Raw genomic sequence first — 19299 nt, 5'->3', positions numbered from 1 at the left:
TTAGGGAAATAATCAGATTTGGTCAACACTCTGGCCTGGGAATAAACTGGCAAAAATCAGTCATTTTTCCACAGACTCCGAGCACCCTACAATGGGAATGCGAATTCCCCTTTGAGTGGTGCACCAACTCAGTTAAATATTTGGGCGTCCATATCCACTTAAACAAAGAGCACATCCTTCGTCTGAGCTATAGTCAAGCAATCTCTGCTCTTGAAACCCAGGTGGAGAGGTGGCTACGATTGCCACTATCCATCGCTGGCAGAGTGGCTATCATCAAGATTGTAGTACTCCCCAAACTTTTATATCTTTTTAATAACATCCCTATACCCCTCCCGAACAGTTTTTTTTAATAATACTCACATTTGATTAGGCTGATCTGGGGAGGCAAGCAGCCCCGCGTACGCTGGTAAGTGCTGACACTTCCATATGAGAGAGGAGGATTTAGCGTCCCAGACTTTCAATTGTACTACTTGGTTGCCCAATGCAGCTATGCCTATACGTGGTTTCAATAAGACGCTCGGATCCCATTTCTCCACCCCGAGGCTGACTTCGTGTTACCTGAGAAACTCTCCACAGTACCTACAGATCCCGCTGACATTCAGACAGTTTACACCACCAGCTGGTCATGGGACGGATTACCGGCACCATCATGCTATATTCATCGGCACTCCCTGTCCCCAATTACCCCTGGCTGCCGATCACTGGGGAAAAACTGGTAAAACGGACCTTGACCAAATTTAATATCACCAAAATGGGAGCCTTCTCTGCCACAGATGAAGCCCGCTTCAACACAGCCACATTTATGGACCGCTTTGTACTAGGGCGCATCCGCTCAGCGCTACGGGCTACCCTACTCGGTTTTCCTATCAAACCAGACCCATTCTCTCCCCTATCCATGGTCATTGAGAACCAGAGCGGAACCCATCTTGTATCTAAACTTTATAGGGCATGTTCAGACATTATCCCGGTCAAAGAAGACAAGATTCGCAAAGCATGGGAGGATGACTTAGGGCGCACCATAACAGATGAACAATGGCTCAAATGTTGCGAAGTGACAAAGGACGTATCCCTCAATAGTCGCCACAAGCTGCTTCATTTTAAATTTCTGCGCAGAATGTATGTCACCCCGGCTAAATCACACAGGCTGGATCCGACCAGGCCACACAATTGCCGCAAATGTAATGCTCCATACGCAGATTTTGCCCACCTTACGTCGACGTGCCCCAAGATACATGCATATTGGGAAGTGGTACACAAAACACTGGGAGACAGGACAGAACTGACACTAACCCCAACGCCCGAGATTGCACTCCTCGGATATGTGGTGAACTTCCCTAAAGGAGTACGGAGATTTCCTCCCTTAGTTTACTGTTAGCCAAAAGGGAAATCGCTCTCCAATGGGGCCGCAGAACAGTTCCCATGCTACATCACTGGTTGGATAGCTCAGCATATTGCAACACTCACACCAAAATGTATTCCACTACATTACCACGCTCCTCACGCCCCAAAGATATCTGGGGACCACTCAGGGCCTATACTGAGTCCACACATACATTAGCAGCCTCACAACTTGAAACAGGCATAGTCCCCGCCGGAGTGGGATGAGAGATACATGACACACATCAATCGGTCTTTGAATATTACAATGCTCTTTGTTAAGATAAAATGTCGTGCTGTGATATAAGTGTTATGCATTGATTTTATTAGACGAGAAGGCGGGGACGTTGCTGGGGACCACATACTTTCTCTCCACAGGGACTTGGGTATTCCGCTGGAACTGCATTTATTAATCATATGTTATTTCTTCTCGTATTATCGGACCTTTGATACATTGCCTTCTATTCCATCAATGTTAATAGATTCTTTAGTTAACTTCTATAATGGCAGTGAACTGCCATGCTTCTATTGTTGTAACGCATTAAAATGATAAACTTAAAAAGATGGTTTTTAAGAGGTTAATTTGACAGTCAAAAAGGAAAAATGAAAATGTAGGTAGATATAGGGTGTTTCTTTTTCTTCCAGAGTGTGACTACAGGGGTCTCTCCTTCACCCTCCTCCCATGGGGTGTGTAGGGAGCTCAATTAGGGTAAGGCTGTGAGCTGGTCTCACACACATGTGCAAGATAAACTTCACGTGTCTCACGATTGCATTGACACGTGTTTCACACAAATAGCCACTATTTGTATAAGTGATGCATATCGGGTAATCATTCCCTGCAATTTCTACTTTTTCTATGACTGAATGTTTTGATAACAATCTCTCTTTTTTATTATGTCTACAGGTTTCAGGAAATCAAATCAGGTAGAGTGTGACAGAGGTCAACCTACCCAGTGGTAACTTCACACTAATATTTTGGTAAAATAGGAGCCCAGTTTTCTTTCTTTTTCCCGTCCTGATGAATGCAGCGGACCCTTTGGGCCATAAAGGCAGAAACATGTCGACAACTTTAACCACTACGGTGATGGGGTAATAACTTCCCCTTTTTCACTGTTTTTCTATTTTTATTATCATATAATTGCCTATTTGAATACATTTATTTTGGCAATTATACTGATTTTTAGACTATCACTAACTATCACGGATCCCCACTTAGTTTTAGAAGTGTCTCCCTGTCTCCAGGTGTAGGCCCGCTCTCTATCAAACCAAGTTATTAGAGAGCGAGGACTGCCAATGATGAAGCATGACACCAGGTGGTGTGCGAGGATAGTCCTTCACTTATTGTGAGATGCCAGCCCCTTCTCTTAGTATCTTCTAAGTTTCGGACATTTTTACTCAGAGCAGCTTCTTTTGTCTATCTAGATTGGTGCCAGAATATTAAGAAGTTGAGTCTGAGGAAAATAAATGTGGAAGAGGAAGAGTGTGTATGTATTATTGGCGGGGCAGCTATTTCCTAGGAGGAATGGGGAAAGGCTTTGTGTGAAGGTGGTGGTATTCAAGAAGTGTTTGAACAGTTAAGAGTTGGTTGGAGTAAGAAGGAGTGTGTTGGTAAGGAGAGTCAACATTTTTGGACCATAAGAGAGGAGTTATCTGAGTTAAATGGTTTGTAGATTTGTGGAACTAGGTTGGTGCCACTGGTTGCTATTGAGAAAAATGTTGCTCAAACTGGTGCATGTAGGTCACTTGGGCTTTTCTAAGACAAAGGAGCGGTTTTGATCAGTTTACTGGTGGCCAGGGATGAACACTGATGCAGAGAGATTGGTTCAGAAGTGTGTTCAATGTATGATGATTGCTAAGAATTTGAAGCCTAGTACTCAGCCGATGGCTATGAGACAGTTACCTAAAGGTCCATAGGAGGAAGTTGCACTGGACATTTTGGGTCTGATTCATGGTCAAGTTGGTACATTTTATGTTTTGGTATTAATCGATCTGTATTCACGATGGGCATGGATAAAAGTCACCAGGGGCATTGAAACCAAAAATGTCGTTGCATTCATTCAGGAACTTATTGATAGAGAGGGTATCCCCGGAAAATTGTTGACTGACAATGGTGTGCAGTTGGTTTCAAGGGAAACAGAGGGATTTTTGACTGTGAAAGGTATCATACATAAAATATTTGCGTTATGTCAGCCTGAAGCCAATGGAGTTGTGGAGCACTTTAACTGGGTGATGATTAGAATGGCGAAGGACTATGCTGTGGACTGGAGAGAGTAGGTGTGTAGGAAAGTGTGTGTGTATCGTTTGGCCCCTCATTCTGTGACTTGGAAATAATCGTTTGAATTATTGAGGAAAAGAAGGGTGTTATACTTGTACCGTATCTTTTCTTACCTTGTAAGGAATGTAGCATGTGATCTGCTCTCGCATTCCAGATTCCAGCTAGGGTAGTCATGTTCTGAGGAAGTCAGTTAGAGATTGGCCGGCAGAGGGACAGCTACTCGTATGTCCCAGGGAGCCTTTACAAATAAAACTTTTATTACACTTTACCTGGTGGCAGTTAATCCTAATTTCCACTACAAGAGTTTGGCAACGGGCTGAGCCAGACAATCCCAGTGACGAGTTAGTAACTGCGGACCCAGCACACAGTCAGGAGCAGCCGCGCCCCGTGAGGAAGATTCACACCACAGGCATCGAGGAAGATTTCACCATGTCTCTGATATTGAGAGGAAAGGATTACATCCTTATTGACATTTGGGTGAGTTCCAATTTTGGCACGAGCCGCCGGCCCTAAGCGAAACAGACAAGAGTTAGACGCAAGAGCAAAGCTGGCGAGAGTGAACCTTAGAAGCTTCGAGTGCCATCACAAGAGTTTGACACGAGAGCACAGTCAGCACGAGCAAATCTTAGAAGTTTCGTGCGACACCACACACATTTTTCGTCCACCCCCACACTCCTAAAACAATCTCTACCACCCTACCGCCCTCCAAATTCACATTCTCCTGCACAACGTCAGAGGCCATTTTATTTTTTCCCAATGTCGAGAGCTGCATTAATACAGCTCTCTGCCATTGTTTGTACGGAACCTACAAATGGTACAGTGAATTCGGTGAATCGAACACCACTACCTTCTCGTAGTTTGGTAGTTACTCTTCATTGTTTACAATGACTTATGCACATGTTTGGTTAGTCGTTTTTCTGTGACTCACACACCATTGTTTCTATATTGTCCAGTTCAGCAGAATATTACAGTACCCTGCCATTGCTGGTTTTGATTCGGTTAACAGCACAGTGACTTGCACACTTACTTTGTGACTCATTTCTTTATCTTCAGTGACTCGCACACCTTATCATTAGTTACGCTGCCATTTAAAAACTTTTTTTTTAACTCTTGCTGCACTAGTATTTTTGTGTTCATATTTATAGAAAGTCTGCCGTCTCTATTCTTTATTTCCAGCCATGCAATCTCATGGTGCAATTGTGTCTCCCCCCAGATTTTCTGGCTTCACCAGGTCATCTTTCTATTGAATGGGAAAACTGGTTAACAATGTTCGAGACTTACCTGGAGGCTTTAGATGGTGTTCGCTTCAGTGCTTCCTGTAAAATACTTTATTTTTAAACAACCTAGGGAAAGAAGGACAACACATTTGAAATATTTACTACCTGCTACCCAGCCCAATAGGCACCGGTGGGAGCTAAAAATCAGATTTGCTAAAGAGTTTAATTTGCAAGAAGAAAGTCAATCAACATATGATTTTGTCTCTAAGCTAAGAGAGCTCTCACTGAAATGTAAATTTGGGGCCATGACTGATTAACTAGTCTGTGATCAATTGATTGTTTACTGTAGGTACTAGAAGACTCAGGAACATCTTTAGGCAGAAAAAATCCATCACTCAGAGATGCCATAGACATTGCTAAAGTAGTTGAACAATCGCAACATTGCATGTGTGAAATGGACAAAAAAGGAAGAAACAATGGGGATGTTCTCTCTACCGTCATCAGAGAAGTCACTGATGTAGCTGCTGTACTAACATCTGGCCACCATGTACCAAAATTTAGGCAGTCTACTAAGTCTTGCTATAGGTGTGGCAGTACTTTCCACACTGCAGACTATCGCAGAAGTGTAGCTATAGATAGAAATTTTAGGAAATGTGGCCACCGGGGTCACTTTGCTGTAGTATGCAGGCAAATGGGCAAACACAAGGTAGCTACCATGGGTATAGATAATAATGTTGTGGCACATGAAGATATGGTTTTAAGTGTGGGTGAGGCTGAGGAAGGACTGGTTAGGAGAAATAGACCTAAGGCAGAGTTCACTTTCAATGGGAAAATGGTACAACTTATGGTACAACTTCTGGTACACTCCGCTTCTATGTATACAATCATTCAAAGAGTAGTGTCTGTGGATATTAATCCAGGTGGGTATCAAGGGGAGGCCACTGACTTCTTGGGATACATGGAGGCAACTATAGAATTCAGTGGAAGAACAATGCAAGGCAAGGTTTCTGTGGCTGTGGATGGGCCACCTATTTTAGGCTGGATGCATCAATACAACCTTTGCATTATTGTGAATCCCAGGGCTCTAATTCAAGTAATGGTTGTTGAAGACTTCAGTTTGAAAGACATTTTAGAAGCTGGAAAAATCTTTAGAGAAGAGCTGTGATGCTTGGAGGGGTATGTTCATAAAATAGTATTGAAGCCTAATGCAGTACCTGTACAGTACAAACTACATAGGATTCCTTTGGCGGCTCGAGCGACTGTAAAAGTAATGCTTAGGGATATGGTGTCATCTGTTGTGATTGAACCTGTTGAAAGCTCTATGTGGGTTCCCCTGTTGTTGCTACCAACTAATCTGATGGTAAACTCAGATTTTGTATTGATTTGAGATTGCTCAATCAGAACGTAGTTGCGGACACATATCCATCGCCCAACATAAATGAGCTAATCTTGAGAAATTTTTCCAAGTTGGACTTGAAGAATGCGCATCATCAAATCAAGCTGCATGAACAGTCTAAACCACTCACAGCATTTATTACTATGGAGGGTATTTTCCAATCTACCAGGATGCCATTTGGCCTGTGTTCGGCTAGAAGAGTTTTTTCAGCGCATTATTAGTGAGTTATTTAAGGACATGACCAACATTGTTTACTTTCAAGATGATATTCTTGAATTTGGGGGTACAGTTGAACAACATATTCAGATTCTCAAACAAGCTCTGCACAAGATAAAAGAGGCAGGTTTGTCACTTATATGTGAGAAATTTGAATTGAAATTGACAGGGTGGAGTATTTGTGATATGATATATCTGCTGAAGGTGTTAGCATCCAAATAAATGTCCTTTGGCCTATTAGGTTAACTCCCAAAACTGATGAAAAAGATACATTGAAGTCTTTCTTAGGTCTCATTGAATCTTATTCAAAATTTGTACAAAGATTTTCTTGGAAGACCGAGACTCTAAGGTTCCTTGTAAAGAACTTTTGAGTGGGGGGAGCAGCAACAATGTTGTTTTGACTTGATCAAAAAGGAAATTTGTGGGGCTGGTATTCTTATACCCTTTCATGCTAAATTAGGATCCATTCTTACTGTGGATGCCAGTGCCACAGGTCTTGGGGTGGTGTTGGCACAGGTTTATGAGGGGAATGAGAAAACTGTGGCATTTGCCACAAGGATATTGACTGATTCTGAGAGGAATTATTCAGTTATTGAACGGGAAACCTTAGCGGCAGCCTGGGTTTGTGAGTATTTTAGAACTTACTTATGGATTCCAAGTTTATTTTAAGGTCTTACCATAAACCCCTTTTGAAGGTACTGTTGCCGGGTGGAACGGATAAATGCTCAGCGAGACTTGCCAGATTGACAGCTCGTTTACAGGAGTACTGTTATAAAGTGGAGCACACCCAGAGATGGAGAAATATTCAGGCTGATTGTTTAACAAGTCTGTCTGTAGAATGGCAGAAAGTGGATGGGCCATCTGTTTTGCTGAAAGAAATTAAAGGGGCTGTTGGTTCAATCCAAGATGTTTTGAGTGTGGTAGGAGCTCACGCCATTGTGGAGCAGGAATGGATCACAGAGATGGAGTCTGAATGTTACCCTGCAGGAAGAAAGGCATTTAGTGTTGCAAGGAAGTAGGAGAGAGAGTACTGTGTCTCTCTGTGTCAAGCCTTATCTAAAACTTCTTGATGAGTTGTCTGTGTGTGGTGATGTCTTGAAATGAGAGGTGAGCAATTCATTCCTTCTCAGGGCTTGAGAAACGAACTTATTAAAATAGTGCATGAGGGGCACTTACGGCAAACTAGAACAAAACAGAGGTCACATGTGGACTGGTGTTGGCCTGGGATGGATGTTGAGGTAGATACATGGGTGGAAAGGTGTAGTGTTTGTAAGGAGAGTGAGAAGCATTTGAGAGTGGGAACGCAAGTGGATTTGGGGCATATAGTTGATCCTGAGCGACCTCGGCATACCGTCTGCGTAGATTTTATCTGCCCTAAGAATGAATTGAGAGGAGATTTGAGATTTGCCATAGTGGTCGTGGACATGCATAACAAGTGGCTAATTGTAAAATGTATGAAGGAGATTACCACCAAAGCGACTGTGGTTGTATTGAGGGTGATTTGGAGTGATGAGGGTATACCATCTGTTGTTATTACAGATATTGGCATGCATCTGACTTCTCAGGAAATGCGAGGGTTCCTAGAGGCTTCTGGTGGGTGACGAACTCTCCTAAGCCTTGTCCCTTCTACAACAGGATCATAGCACCTGAATGCGTGAATGAGAGATGTGAGGATAACGTGGACAAGCTGATGGTGCGAGAGAGGGAAGAGAAGAAAATGGAGGCGAGAAAAGAGATGGTTTGATGACAGAAAAAGAGTTAAAGCTAGCAAAGTGAAGGTCGAAGATTGGGTGAGAACCAGTATGCCCAGAAGTTGATACGAGTCGTAAAACTATTTAAAGAATGCAATTAAGACAATGGATACTAAGTCGTAGAATCTGTGGTGAACAATGGGGGTGGAAGGCAAGATGTATGAAAGGGTAGAGGAAGATGAAAGTGGGCGGAATGAGTAAGAGAGTGAAGCTGTGGGTCTGTGATGAAGTTTTAGGAAGGTAATGTGTCCGAGGTATTTGGAGAATTAGGTTCATAATAATACATCTGGTTATTTTTCCCCATTAGGATTGTAATTATTTTGTTATATTCATTGCCTCTCTGATGATTATCCAAAGTATATACTTTATTTCTCTATTAGGTTTGTAATTTTTGTTTTTTTTACATTTCGTCTACTCTAGTTCATTGGTAGGCTTGTCTTTTTGAGCTTATCTGTAACTATGTAGAATGTGATGGTGGGGTGTTCTATTAGAATTTCTACTAGGTTATGTTCTAATGCAATGTATTTTTATGAAAAGAGAACTGCAGCTTGACTTTGGCGGATGTCTCTCCTATGAATTGCACCTCTCATCTAAACCTTCTGCGTCTACTGTGCATCTCTTTTTGAGAAGAGACTACTTTGTAACAATCTCTAATATCAATCTGTAAAATGTCACGTTTATATTTCACTTCTAACACATTGTAGCATCGATTTCCTAAATGATGCATATTAGCAATGGGCACCATATTACTAATTCACTCCATATTATCCCAAACTTCCATTAATAAGCATAAGTTTCATTATTGGAACTTCGTTTATATGTATTAATATTATTCTACATATGTTTTCTTCGTCTCACTTTTTAAAAGCACACTTTTACAGTACTTCTACTACATTTGTGTCTGTTTCATGTATCCCAATCTATCCTGTCTAATGAAAAATGTCAACCTTTTCGTGTGCTTTACCTAAAAATGTGTTGTGTGTTATAATTTTCAAAATCTCACTGCATCAATGGCATGGAAGGAACTAAGAGGCTGCCAGTGTTGACAAGAAATGCTGTCTGCTCTACCGAGCGGTCTCCCCTTCTTTCCTCCTTCCTTTACCTCAGAGTTCAATCTGACGCCGGTGTCTGCATTTGCACTCCGGCAGTTCTTATTATTTCACTCCATTACATCTTTCAACTATCCAATTTCCAGCTAGGCTCTCTAAATAGAATCTCCATTTCCTAAATTTGAGATGTTGGATTAACCTCAGTATCCATTATATACCCATTGCCTCTGTGGGAAAAATGAGCAGTGTGGACCCAGGGGGAAAATGAGCATTGTGTTTTATGATGACACTAGCAACAGATGTACATCTCTGCAGATGCCTGCCTTTATTCTTGTTATCTTGGAGTTCTGCATTTGTATGCATGTGCAAGGCTTAGACTATAGAGTCAGTAAGCATGTGTATGAGATACAAACGTGTGTGTGTATTATTCAACTGATAACTGCATTATGGTTTCATATTGCCATTTTGGAGAAACAGCAAACACCAGACGGACAGACGCTAGGTTCTTTGAAAGTTATATTGAAAACCCAAGATGTCATTTACCAGACCCTGTTCAGGAGGTCACTGGCCAGCAAGGGGCTACTGGGCCACAACCGTGGGGTTAAGGACTTTTACCACTGCTGTCCAATTGCCACTCTATAATTGCACCTCAGACTGGGCCAATAAAACCCTATTCACACTTAACTCTCAGTAGTAGTGAAGAAAAGCAGTCACAAACTTTTGAGGAAGATTAGTGTTGGGGTTACTGAGGCTCAATGATAAATACCATTGCCCTAGCAACACATAAGATAACTGTCCCACCTGGTTCTTCACTTTGTAGAAAAGACTAGTACTTTATTGCACAGAAAACAGAATTTCACTACACAGTCAATAATACATGACTAGGAGGTTCAAGGGTGTGAGTCTTGGGGTCTCTACTGTCTAGTCCTCCACCTGTCTCTAGCGAGACCCTCCTTACACTGGGTTCCCACTTTTTAGGAACAGAGTTTGAGGTGGATCTAAGGGTGCAGTGTGTGCTAGGGTGTGTATTAGCACTCAGTCTCTCAGGGCACGGCCCGTTCATTTTCTCACCAAGGTTGTAGCAGCAGTGGTGAGTCGCATTAGGCACTCCTGCGGCAGCTTGATCTCACCAGCAGAAGGAAGCCTCCAGGCAGCATGCAGCAGTCTTCTCTGGTGCAAAGAAAGCCAAAAAGTAAGATCTACTGCCAAAGTTTGTTGCAAGCCCCTCCTCTAATGCGCACTATAGGGCTTGGAAAATATTGTGAGAGCTGGCGAGATGGAGGGAAGGCAGAAACCTAATGAAAGCTTGGCTTGCTTTTTGTCCTGGGAGTCCTACAGGACTTTGGGGTGAGTCAGAGAAAAGCATTGGGCACAACAAGCCAGGCTCAAGTCTTTAGAAGCTCACCCAATTCTAGCTTGAAGAGACTCGGGGACACCCATCAAAGACCCACCCCGAACTCCTCCTGTGCTCCCTGACGGAAACGGAATACATTTCTTAATTTTTTCATTTTTCTGAAGAGCCCATGTAAGGAGAGCACGCCTTCCAATTCTCCTTAAAATTGCAAATACCTTACATTTGTCCCAAAATCCGGGACATTTATGCAAAATGAAGAAAACAAAGCTGTTCATAATAGGAATACAATGTTTCTTCAGAAATTGCTTCCATGTACCCTACTCTGTGGCACCTCAGATCTAGCTCCTAATTATTGCTTACTGTTCTGGGCTTCTTACGAATTGTAATCAGGTAAGTGCATTTGCGCGGTTTCCATTGCACCCCCTGGCTTCATGAAATATCTCCCACCTCATCTTTGTCATGTAGAGAATCATTCACAGTGCCAGAGGCACTTAAAACGTATCTTTTCTGTTGAGACTTCTGGCTCCCTCTATCAGTCCCTTAGTATCTTGGGTGACTGTTCAGTGCTTTATAAGTTTTCATTCATTTGTTCTTCAGTCTCTGAGTTTGGTCCGCCTCTGCTTCAGTATTTTTTTCCCTAGGGTTGCTTGCTGTGTTTCCCATGCCTGGTCGATATATCAATTCAAAATACTAGTGTTGTAATTTTCTGTAGTCCCTTTCCTTTTTCCCTGGCTGTCTGGGTTGAAGTAGGTGGTAAACCACTTGCAAATGGGAAGGGGTCTCCTGTGGACCCCTTCCACTTTGTGAGTGTGTGCGAAAAATGTTTATTAAGAGCAGGCAGTGGTTCCAGGGACCACTGCCTGCCATTAAAACATGAAACTGAAAAGTATCTTGCCTCATGAATATTGACGAGGCATGCAATTTGCGACCCCATTGGGGATCACAAAGAGTGTCTGAGACACCGGTGTACATTCACTTTTGCGAGTCGCAATTCGATGCAATTTGTGACTCACAAAAATGAATGGTCGTTTATCTGATCCTTGGTTTCCAGCATTTTAAAATGATCTGTGACAAAATGATTGGTCCACGCTCACACACATTGTTCTACAGAAAGGATAGAGTCATAGCACTCACTAGCACCTAGAGTGACGACAGGCAGGCAAACTAAGATGGCCAGGCAGGTAGTAGGTGTACCTTCCACAGCTCAGGCAGCAGAAAGGCCATGAAAAACATATCAAGCTGCTCATTTCAATTAGAGCAGAGAGAATAGCTGCCGTTCTTATCAGTCTTCTGGCGTGATCACAAGTTACCAATAGAGTAAGGATGCATCTTTCATTCAGGTCACACCGACCTTTCTCTGTGGATGCAACAGTGAAGCTCCATGGGCAAAGGAGTGTGACCTGATCCTAGACTCCACAAACTGATGTGACCCGCTGAGCCTGATTGAGTCAGATGATAGCAACATCTCAAAGGGGGATGGATGTGATAAATCAGTTAAAGGTAGGGTCAAAGGCCTGAAGCCAGCACTACAAAGTGAATAAGCAGACGTAGAGTCATCCACTCTGAGACACCATGGGACATGTGGCCTGAGACAGCGCAAGTGAATAATGTAGCGTCAACACCGGGAGGAGAGGAAACAATTCGCACCAGTGGGTGTCCCTCGTTGGGCTCTTTCTAGGAGCAGTTAGATATAGGGAAATAGTTTCTCCTTATCGGACATCAAGATTGTATAGTTTTTTGGATTGAGGGAACCAATGGAGCATCGGAAATCTGTGAATAAAGTTAGTTGGGAGGAGACGTATGCCGCTTGTTGCGCTGCATCGGAGTTACCATATTTGCAGGTCATCAGGAGCTTAAACTGGGAAGAACCCTCAACACACTCCCAGAATTTGCAAGACAATCACTTTGGCAGAGGAACACATATGTTTATTTAAACATGTATATACCGCACATGGACCAAAAGGTATTAGGGCCCTTTACATTGAAAAATAAGAGTATTACAGGGATTGCCCTGCCAATCTGCTGCTCTGGCATTTTTTCGCTGAGCTGCTGACTAGGAGCCTGCCTTGAGAGCAAGGTGGGCTGCCGTAATCCATTCATGCCCCCAAAGCCTTATACAGTGCGGGTTGGTTCCAACATTGCTGCTAGGGTTGATTTTGCTTTCCAGTCTGACCCTGATGGAAGGGGTTTCAAGCAATTAAAAACATTAGAGAGACAATTAATAACAGTTGCATGATTACTGTAAATTCCAGAAACACTTTTCAGAGATTAATTTAGGTATTGTCTGAAGAGGTGGACTTTGACATTTGTCTCAAAGATGATGAGCAGGGTCAAGATTCTTAGATTGGGGGAAAGACTTCCAGGCTGTGGTTTCTAAATTTCAAGAAATAAGGTGTAGGTTGCCCCCTAGCCTTCCTAGATGGCAGTTCTGCTAGATGGGGTAGGGGGGCATAGAAAGTTTTATATACAAGGAATCATTATTTACACTGAATCCTTTGTCATGATGGGAAACTAGTGGAGGTTGTGGAGCATTGGGGGTGATGCAATGGCATTTCTTTGTAAACTGCACTAGTCTAGCAGCCAAGTGTAATACTGCTTTGAGGTGAGCAATGGATGTTTGGTGAGCTATTGCTAGTATGGTCGTTCAGAAGTCTAGTCTTGAGATGATTAAGAGTGGTTAGCTATAGGGGGCGTGGTTTGGACGCCGAACAAGATGGCCGCCTCACTCCGGAGCTCCGCTGCACCGAGACGGACTTCTCTTCCGTTTCTGCTGTTTTTCAGCGCGTTCCTGTGGATTTCTTTCGGCTGCCGCCTACGGACCGTGGTGTGCCTCAGATGTGACCGCCAGACCCGACCTTTGTGCGGTAATGCTCCGTTTTTCGCCTGGAACTGTAGGTGCCTCAGCGCGTCCGCCATTTTGAGGCTGGCGCGTCTTTCGCGCGCGGCCAAATCTGTGTAAATTCTCCTCACAGGAGAACAGTTGATAGTGCCTGATGGCTCCTCCTATACCTGCCCGCTGCTTCTGAACATCTGCACCTCCTTTTACCTTTATTTTTGACAGCTGCTTCCTATTCTCCCTCATGTTATGCTGCAGCTTTTCTTCCTCACCAACCATTATTCCTGCCTCATGGGTGACTTCGGCCTCTCTACCTCAAGTATGAATAAGAAGTTTTAGACTTTCCCATTGTCCTTAACAAATAAATATACTCTGCATGGCTCCTGGATGTCCGCAGGTCTTTTTTTTTTTTTTTTTGCTACCCTTTGAAGGTCAATTCATCGTTAGTTGGGACTACCTTTGATACCTGGTGTGCTGCTGCCCCTTAGTAAACTTCTCTGCTGGTTTTCCACACATCTCTATGGACCGTTATTGAGCTTTACCACGCATAGTTGAACACGGTTGCCTCATTTTTTGAACTTTGTTATTTGTGGTACACGACGCTCGCCAGGGTCTTTCTCATTCTGTTTTCTGCTCGTTTGGGCTCTATGGGCAAGCTACGCAATCCAAAGTTCGTCTTTGTGCCCTCGAAGTCTTCTCCTACGCCCTCTTCCTCTTCTTCCTCAACAGCAGATCATTCCTCACTTACAGATACAATGGCGGCAGCGGCTCCCACTCGCCCTTCTCCATCATCATCAGCCTCTAATAAAGCGTCTCCTCCTACTACTTCTTCTAAGCGCTTGAAGCAAGATTCTCCTCCTCCCGATAAACCGTCGCCTCCTATCTCTATGGAACTACTGCTGGAGGAGATTCGCGCTTTACGCCCGTTTGTGGAAGAGACCAATACAAAAATGCAAATGTTTGAGGCAAGATGGGCGACTATGGACACCCGAGTATCCTCCGTGGAGCAGCAGATTACAGATATCCACACTAACTTTCAACGTATTTCCTCGCTGGAAAAGTCTGTTCTCACACTTCAACAGCACACTGAGGACTTGGAAAATAGAAACAGGAGGAATAACCTACGGATTTATGGTCTGCCGGAATCTTTGGAGGGAGATGACCCTGTTGCATTTTTCTCTTCTTTTCTTTTGAAACTTTTGGACATCCCTTCTACTACTTCTCTTAGTATCCAGAGAGCACATAGACTTGGTCCTCGTTCCTCAACCTCAGCTAAACCACGAGGAGTCATCATCCTATTTCTGAAGTTCACTGATCTCCTTCTGGTCCTTTCTGCAGCCCGATCCAAGCGCCAAGTCTCCTGGATGGGCCAGAGGGTGTTCCTCTCGCAAGATGTCTCTAATGTTACTGCTGCGAGAAGAAAGGAATTTTTGAGTCTTCGACCCTCTCTTCGCTCTCTGGGTGCTAGGTATGGTTTATTCCATCCCTGCCTCTTCAAGGTGACCCATCAGAATCAGACGTGGACTTTTCATGATCCTGCCGAACTTAAAAATTTCATTCATATTCAGACTAATGCTGGCATGGATACCTCCAATGCTGCCAATGGTTGACTATCTTAACCTCTTTTCTTCTCTTGCAGGTTTTCTCGGTTAATGTTCTGGTGTGGGCTTCACTTTGTCGCCTTTGTCATTGTTTTTTATTAGTTGGTGGATTGTGTTTTCGTTTCCTATGTATACTCTCTGCTTTTATATTGTCGTTTTTTAGTCTAATTGTTTGCATTATCTTTTTCCTTCCCTAGATTGGCTGGTGTATTATTATTATTCTCCATCCCATGTGGTTCGTTTTGTTCCTTCCCGTCCTGGTGCAGTTGGCTCTCCTGGCTTTGGGTGGTCATTCTTGTCGAATCCTTCCATAACCCCATTATCTCCCCTTTCTCCCTCTCAGGTATGTCTTTTTCAGTTGTCCTTTTTGGATATGTACTGTCTCTTCTTGTACTTCCTTCTTCCTGTCCTTCCTCTTCTTCCCCTTCCTTTTCGCTTCTTCTGTTATTTATTCCTATCTTTGCTCTGCCTACTCTGTTATTACATCTTTTATCTCATCCCCTTTTAGCTGCACCTTCCATTCTTCTTTTTCCTTCTTCTCTTCATATGTATTTATTGGCATCTTTTTCTTATTTTCTGTTATTGTGGCTTTCTTTCCATGTTCAACATTTACTGTTTTTGCCTTCAAAGTTATTTCATGGAATGTAAAAGGTTTTATTAACCCGATTAAGAGACAGAGAGTCCTTTCCCACCTAGCTTCTTACAACCCCGATGTAGTACTTTTACAAGAAACTCATCTTACTGAAGCGGAATCGCTTAAGTTGAAAAGAAGCTGGGTGGGCACGGTTTTATTCTCTCCCTCTTCTAATAAAAAAAATGGTGTTGCTATTTTATGCCATAAAAGGTTAAAATGTAAAGTTGTTTCCCAAGATACTGACACTGATGGTCGATGGGTATTAGCTAAGTTGTTAATCAATTCTGTATCCCTAACTGTTCTTAATGTTTATGGCCCTACTCACCCTGATTGTAATTTTTGGCCTGTAATTACCTCGAAATGTTTTCAGCATAAAGATACCATGTTTGTTTTAGGAGGTGACTGCAATCAGATTGTTGACCCGTTTCTTGACCGCAAATCTTCTGTCCGTTTTAATCCTCACAAATCACACAAACAATTTCTCGACACCATTTCACAGTCACATCTCATTGATTCATGGAGACTTTCACACCCTGACACCCTTGATTATTCCTTCTTCTCGCCTCCTCATGCCTCCCTCTCCCGCCTTGATTACATCTTTCTTTCTCAATCCCTTTCTCAGAATCTTTTATCCTCCTCTATCGAACCCATAGTTATTTCTGATCATGCACCTATTGTCACTACCTTCGATCTTCTCCCTGCACCCCCTAAACCTTCCCGCTGGCGATTTAATAATTCCCTCCTCACAGATCCTCTTTTCTCTTCCTCTTTTCTTTCCTTTGCTAATGAATTCTTCTTACTTAATTCCGACCCCTCTTTGGCCCCTCATGTTATTTGGGATTCTTTTAAGGCGACTGCACGGGGCTTTGTTATTGATTTTGTTTCTAAAAAGAAGAAACATTTTCTTAAAAAGCAGAAAAGTGTGTTGGCTCATATTAAATCTTTAGAGCATAAATTCTATACTTCCTCTAGCACATCTGTTTTGCCAGACCTTATACGTGCTAAAATGGATTTTAACAAAACCACGACTGACAATGCCTCTTCAATTTTGCTTCGGAGCAGTGCACGTTACTATGGGGGTCGCAATAAATCAGGTAAGCTTTTAGCTAACTATCTTAAAACCCGCAAAGAGCGTACCTCTATAGACTCCATATACTCTTCGGATAACCTACTTCTTCATAAGGAACAAGAGATTCTTAACCAATTCGAACTTTTTTATCAGTCCCTCTACACACCCGAATCTCCTCCTTCCCCTTCTCTTCTCCAATCCTACTTTGAAAAGCTCCCTACCCCCTCCACCTCCCATCTTAATTTCCCTGATCTTGAGCACGACCTTTCTATCACTGAACTGGATAGTGCCTTAAGGACTCTCACCAAAGGCAAAGCGCCGGGCCCCGATGGCTTCTCTGTTGAGTTTTACAGGCATTTCTCTGATCTTTTGCTCCCTAAACTTCTGTCACTTTTTCAATCCTTTTTTCTCTCCGGCTCTGCAGCTGGCTCTTTCCATGAGGCCACGATCTGCCTTATCCCCAAGGAAGGTCGTGACCCTCAACTATGTAAAAATTACCGTCCGATATCTTTAGTCAACGTAGACTATAAATTATTCGCCAAACTCCTTGCCTTACGTCTGGATCCTCTTATGCCCCATCTCATTGGGAAAGAACAGTGTGGTTTTGTCAAAGGTAGACTCACTTCAGACAATTCTCGCCTCTTCCTTAACGTTTTAAATAAAGTCACGTCTCTTTCCATTCCTCTTGCTGCTATCTCTGTTGATGCTGAGAAAGCTTTCGACAGGGTGGACTGGTCCTTTTTGTTCGCTGCTTTACGTTGGCATGGCTTTGGTCCTAAATTTATTTCCCTTATCTCCTTGCTTTACTCAGCCCCTAAGGCATCTGTTCTTGTCAACGGCCATCTCTCTTCGTATTTCCCTCTCCAACGTGGTGTCCGTCAAGGTTGTCCCTTATCCCCACTTCTTTTTGTTCTTGCCCTTGAACCTTTTTTGACGTCTATTCGAAATAATGTTTCTATTTCTGGCTTTCTGTATGGCAAGACGCATCTGAAACTCTCTGCATATGCTGATGACATCCTTTTATTTATCTCTGCCCCTGAACAATCTATTCCAGCTCTACTATCTGAGTTTACCTCCTTCTCACAAGTCTCTGGATATAAGATCAACTCTGATAAAACTGAGATTCTTCCCCTTACAAAATATTGCCTCCCACATCAATTCTCTTCTACTGGTTTTGCATGGAACTCCTCTAAAATTAAATATCTCGGAGTATGGTTCTCAAATTCCATCGCCACGTCCATTCAATTGAATATGTCTATAGTTCTCTCCCGTATTGATAAATTATTATCCTCTTGGAACCCTCTTTATCTTTCATGGTGGGGTCGACTTGACTCGATTAAGATGATGGTATCTCCCATTCTCATATATACTTTATCCATGCTCCCTGTGCACATTCCGGATGTCCATTTTAAACGCATTGATTCCTGCCTTTCTAAGTTTCTGTGGAGGAATAAGAGGTCCAGGATTGCATTAGCCATCCTTCGTAAACCTAAACTGAACGGTGGAGTCAACTTTCCAGATTTCCGTCTCTATCATAAAGCTTTCTCTCTGCGTCAGGCCTCTAGGTGGCTTATCTCACAACCCTCTCCTTTTGATCCTCTTTGGCTTTCTATTGAGCGTTCACTACTCTCTCCGTTTTCTCCTCTTGAAATCATACATTTCTCTGTTAAAAACCCATTCACCTCTCTTCCTTTATTCAAACATACCTCCTCCCTTCTGCATTCTTTAGTTTGTTCTACTCCTATCACTCGTGAATCCTTCTTAGAATCCCCTATTTAGTATAATTCACTTATCCTCTTAAATAATAGGCCTATTTACTGGTCTTCTTGGAGGTCAAAGGGTCTCGTATGGGTTAAGCAGCTCTTTGACGGACTTATCCCACGCTCCTTTCCTAGCTTTCGTCTTGTATTTCACTGTCCTCAGTCTTTCTTTCGCAAATTCACTGTTCTCATGACTCTCCTTCTCGATGTTTACTATTCCCTCCCTCCTTCATCATCTCCTATCTCCCAGCCTCCTCTCCTTCAAATTTTGCTCAATCTGCCCAAAGCATCTCTTATTTATAAATCTTTCTCGTCCCCTCCTCTGAACCGTTCTAAATCTAAGCTGGAGTGCGCTTGGGAGTTAGATCTAGGTTGTGACTGGTCGACTATTCTTTGGGATAAAATCTGGTCCAGATCATTGAAAATATCTCGTTCTGCTTCCCTGACTCAGTCTTTGTTTTTTCTTTATCACAGATTATATCTCTCCCCGGTTTCGATTTCTCGTTTCTCCCCTACTCATGGTTCTAATTGTTGGACCTGTGGTTCCTCTGATGCTGATCTTCTTCACCTTCTCTTTCTTTGCCCCCCTGTTGCTACTCTGTGGCGTGAGGTTTGGTCTTATGTTTCTCGACTATTTTCCATATCTATCCCCTACTCTATTCCTCTTCTTTTTTTAGGCAGCCTTTCTGATTCCTTAGATATCCCCTCAGACTGCTTTGGTCTATTAGACCTTATGCTTGCCCTGGCATTCCAACACATAGCCT

General features: G+C 42.9%; 1 protein-coding gene across 1 annotated transcript in view; it reads left to right on the top strand.

Annotated features, from left to right (window-relative positions):
* The window catches only part of LOC146861445 (NXPE family member 2-like), a 474101-nt gene that overhangs the window by 237404 nt on the left and 217398 nt on the right, over nt 1–19299 (top strand). The window contains exon 2 of the mRNA XM_085645739.1: nt 15270–15415. The gene's annotated coding sequence lies outside the window, so the exon portion shown is untranslated. The remainder of the gene's footprint in view (nt 1–15269; nt 15416–19299) is intronic.

The sequence above is a fragment of the Triturus cristatus genome, chromosome 3_1, assembly GCF_964204655.1.
Source record: "Triturus cristatus chromosome 3_1, aTriCri1.1, whole genome shotgun sequence".
In the NCBI taxonomy this organism is placed as follows: domain Eukaryota; kingdom Metazoa; phylum Chordata; class Amphibia; order Caudata; family Salamandridae; genus Triturus; species Triturus cristatus.
Note: the sequence above shows the minus strand (reverse complement) of the source record. Positions and strands in the feature narration are given on the sequence as shown.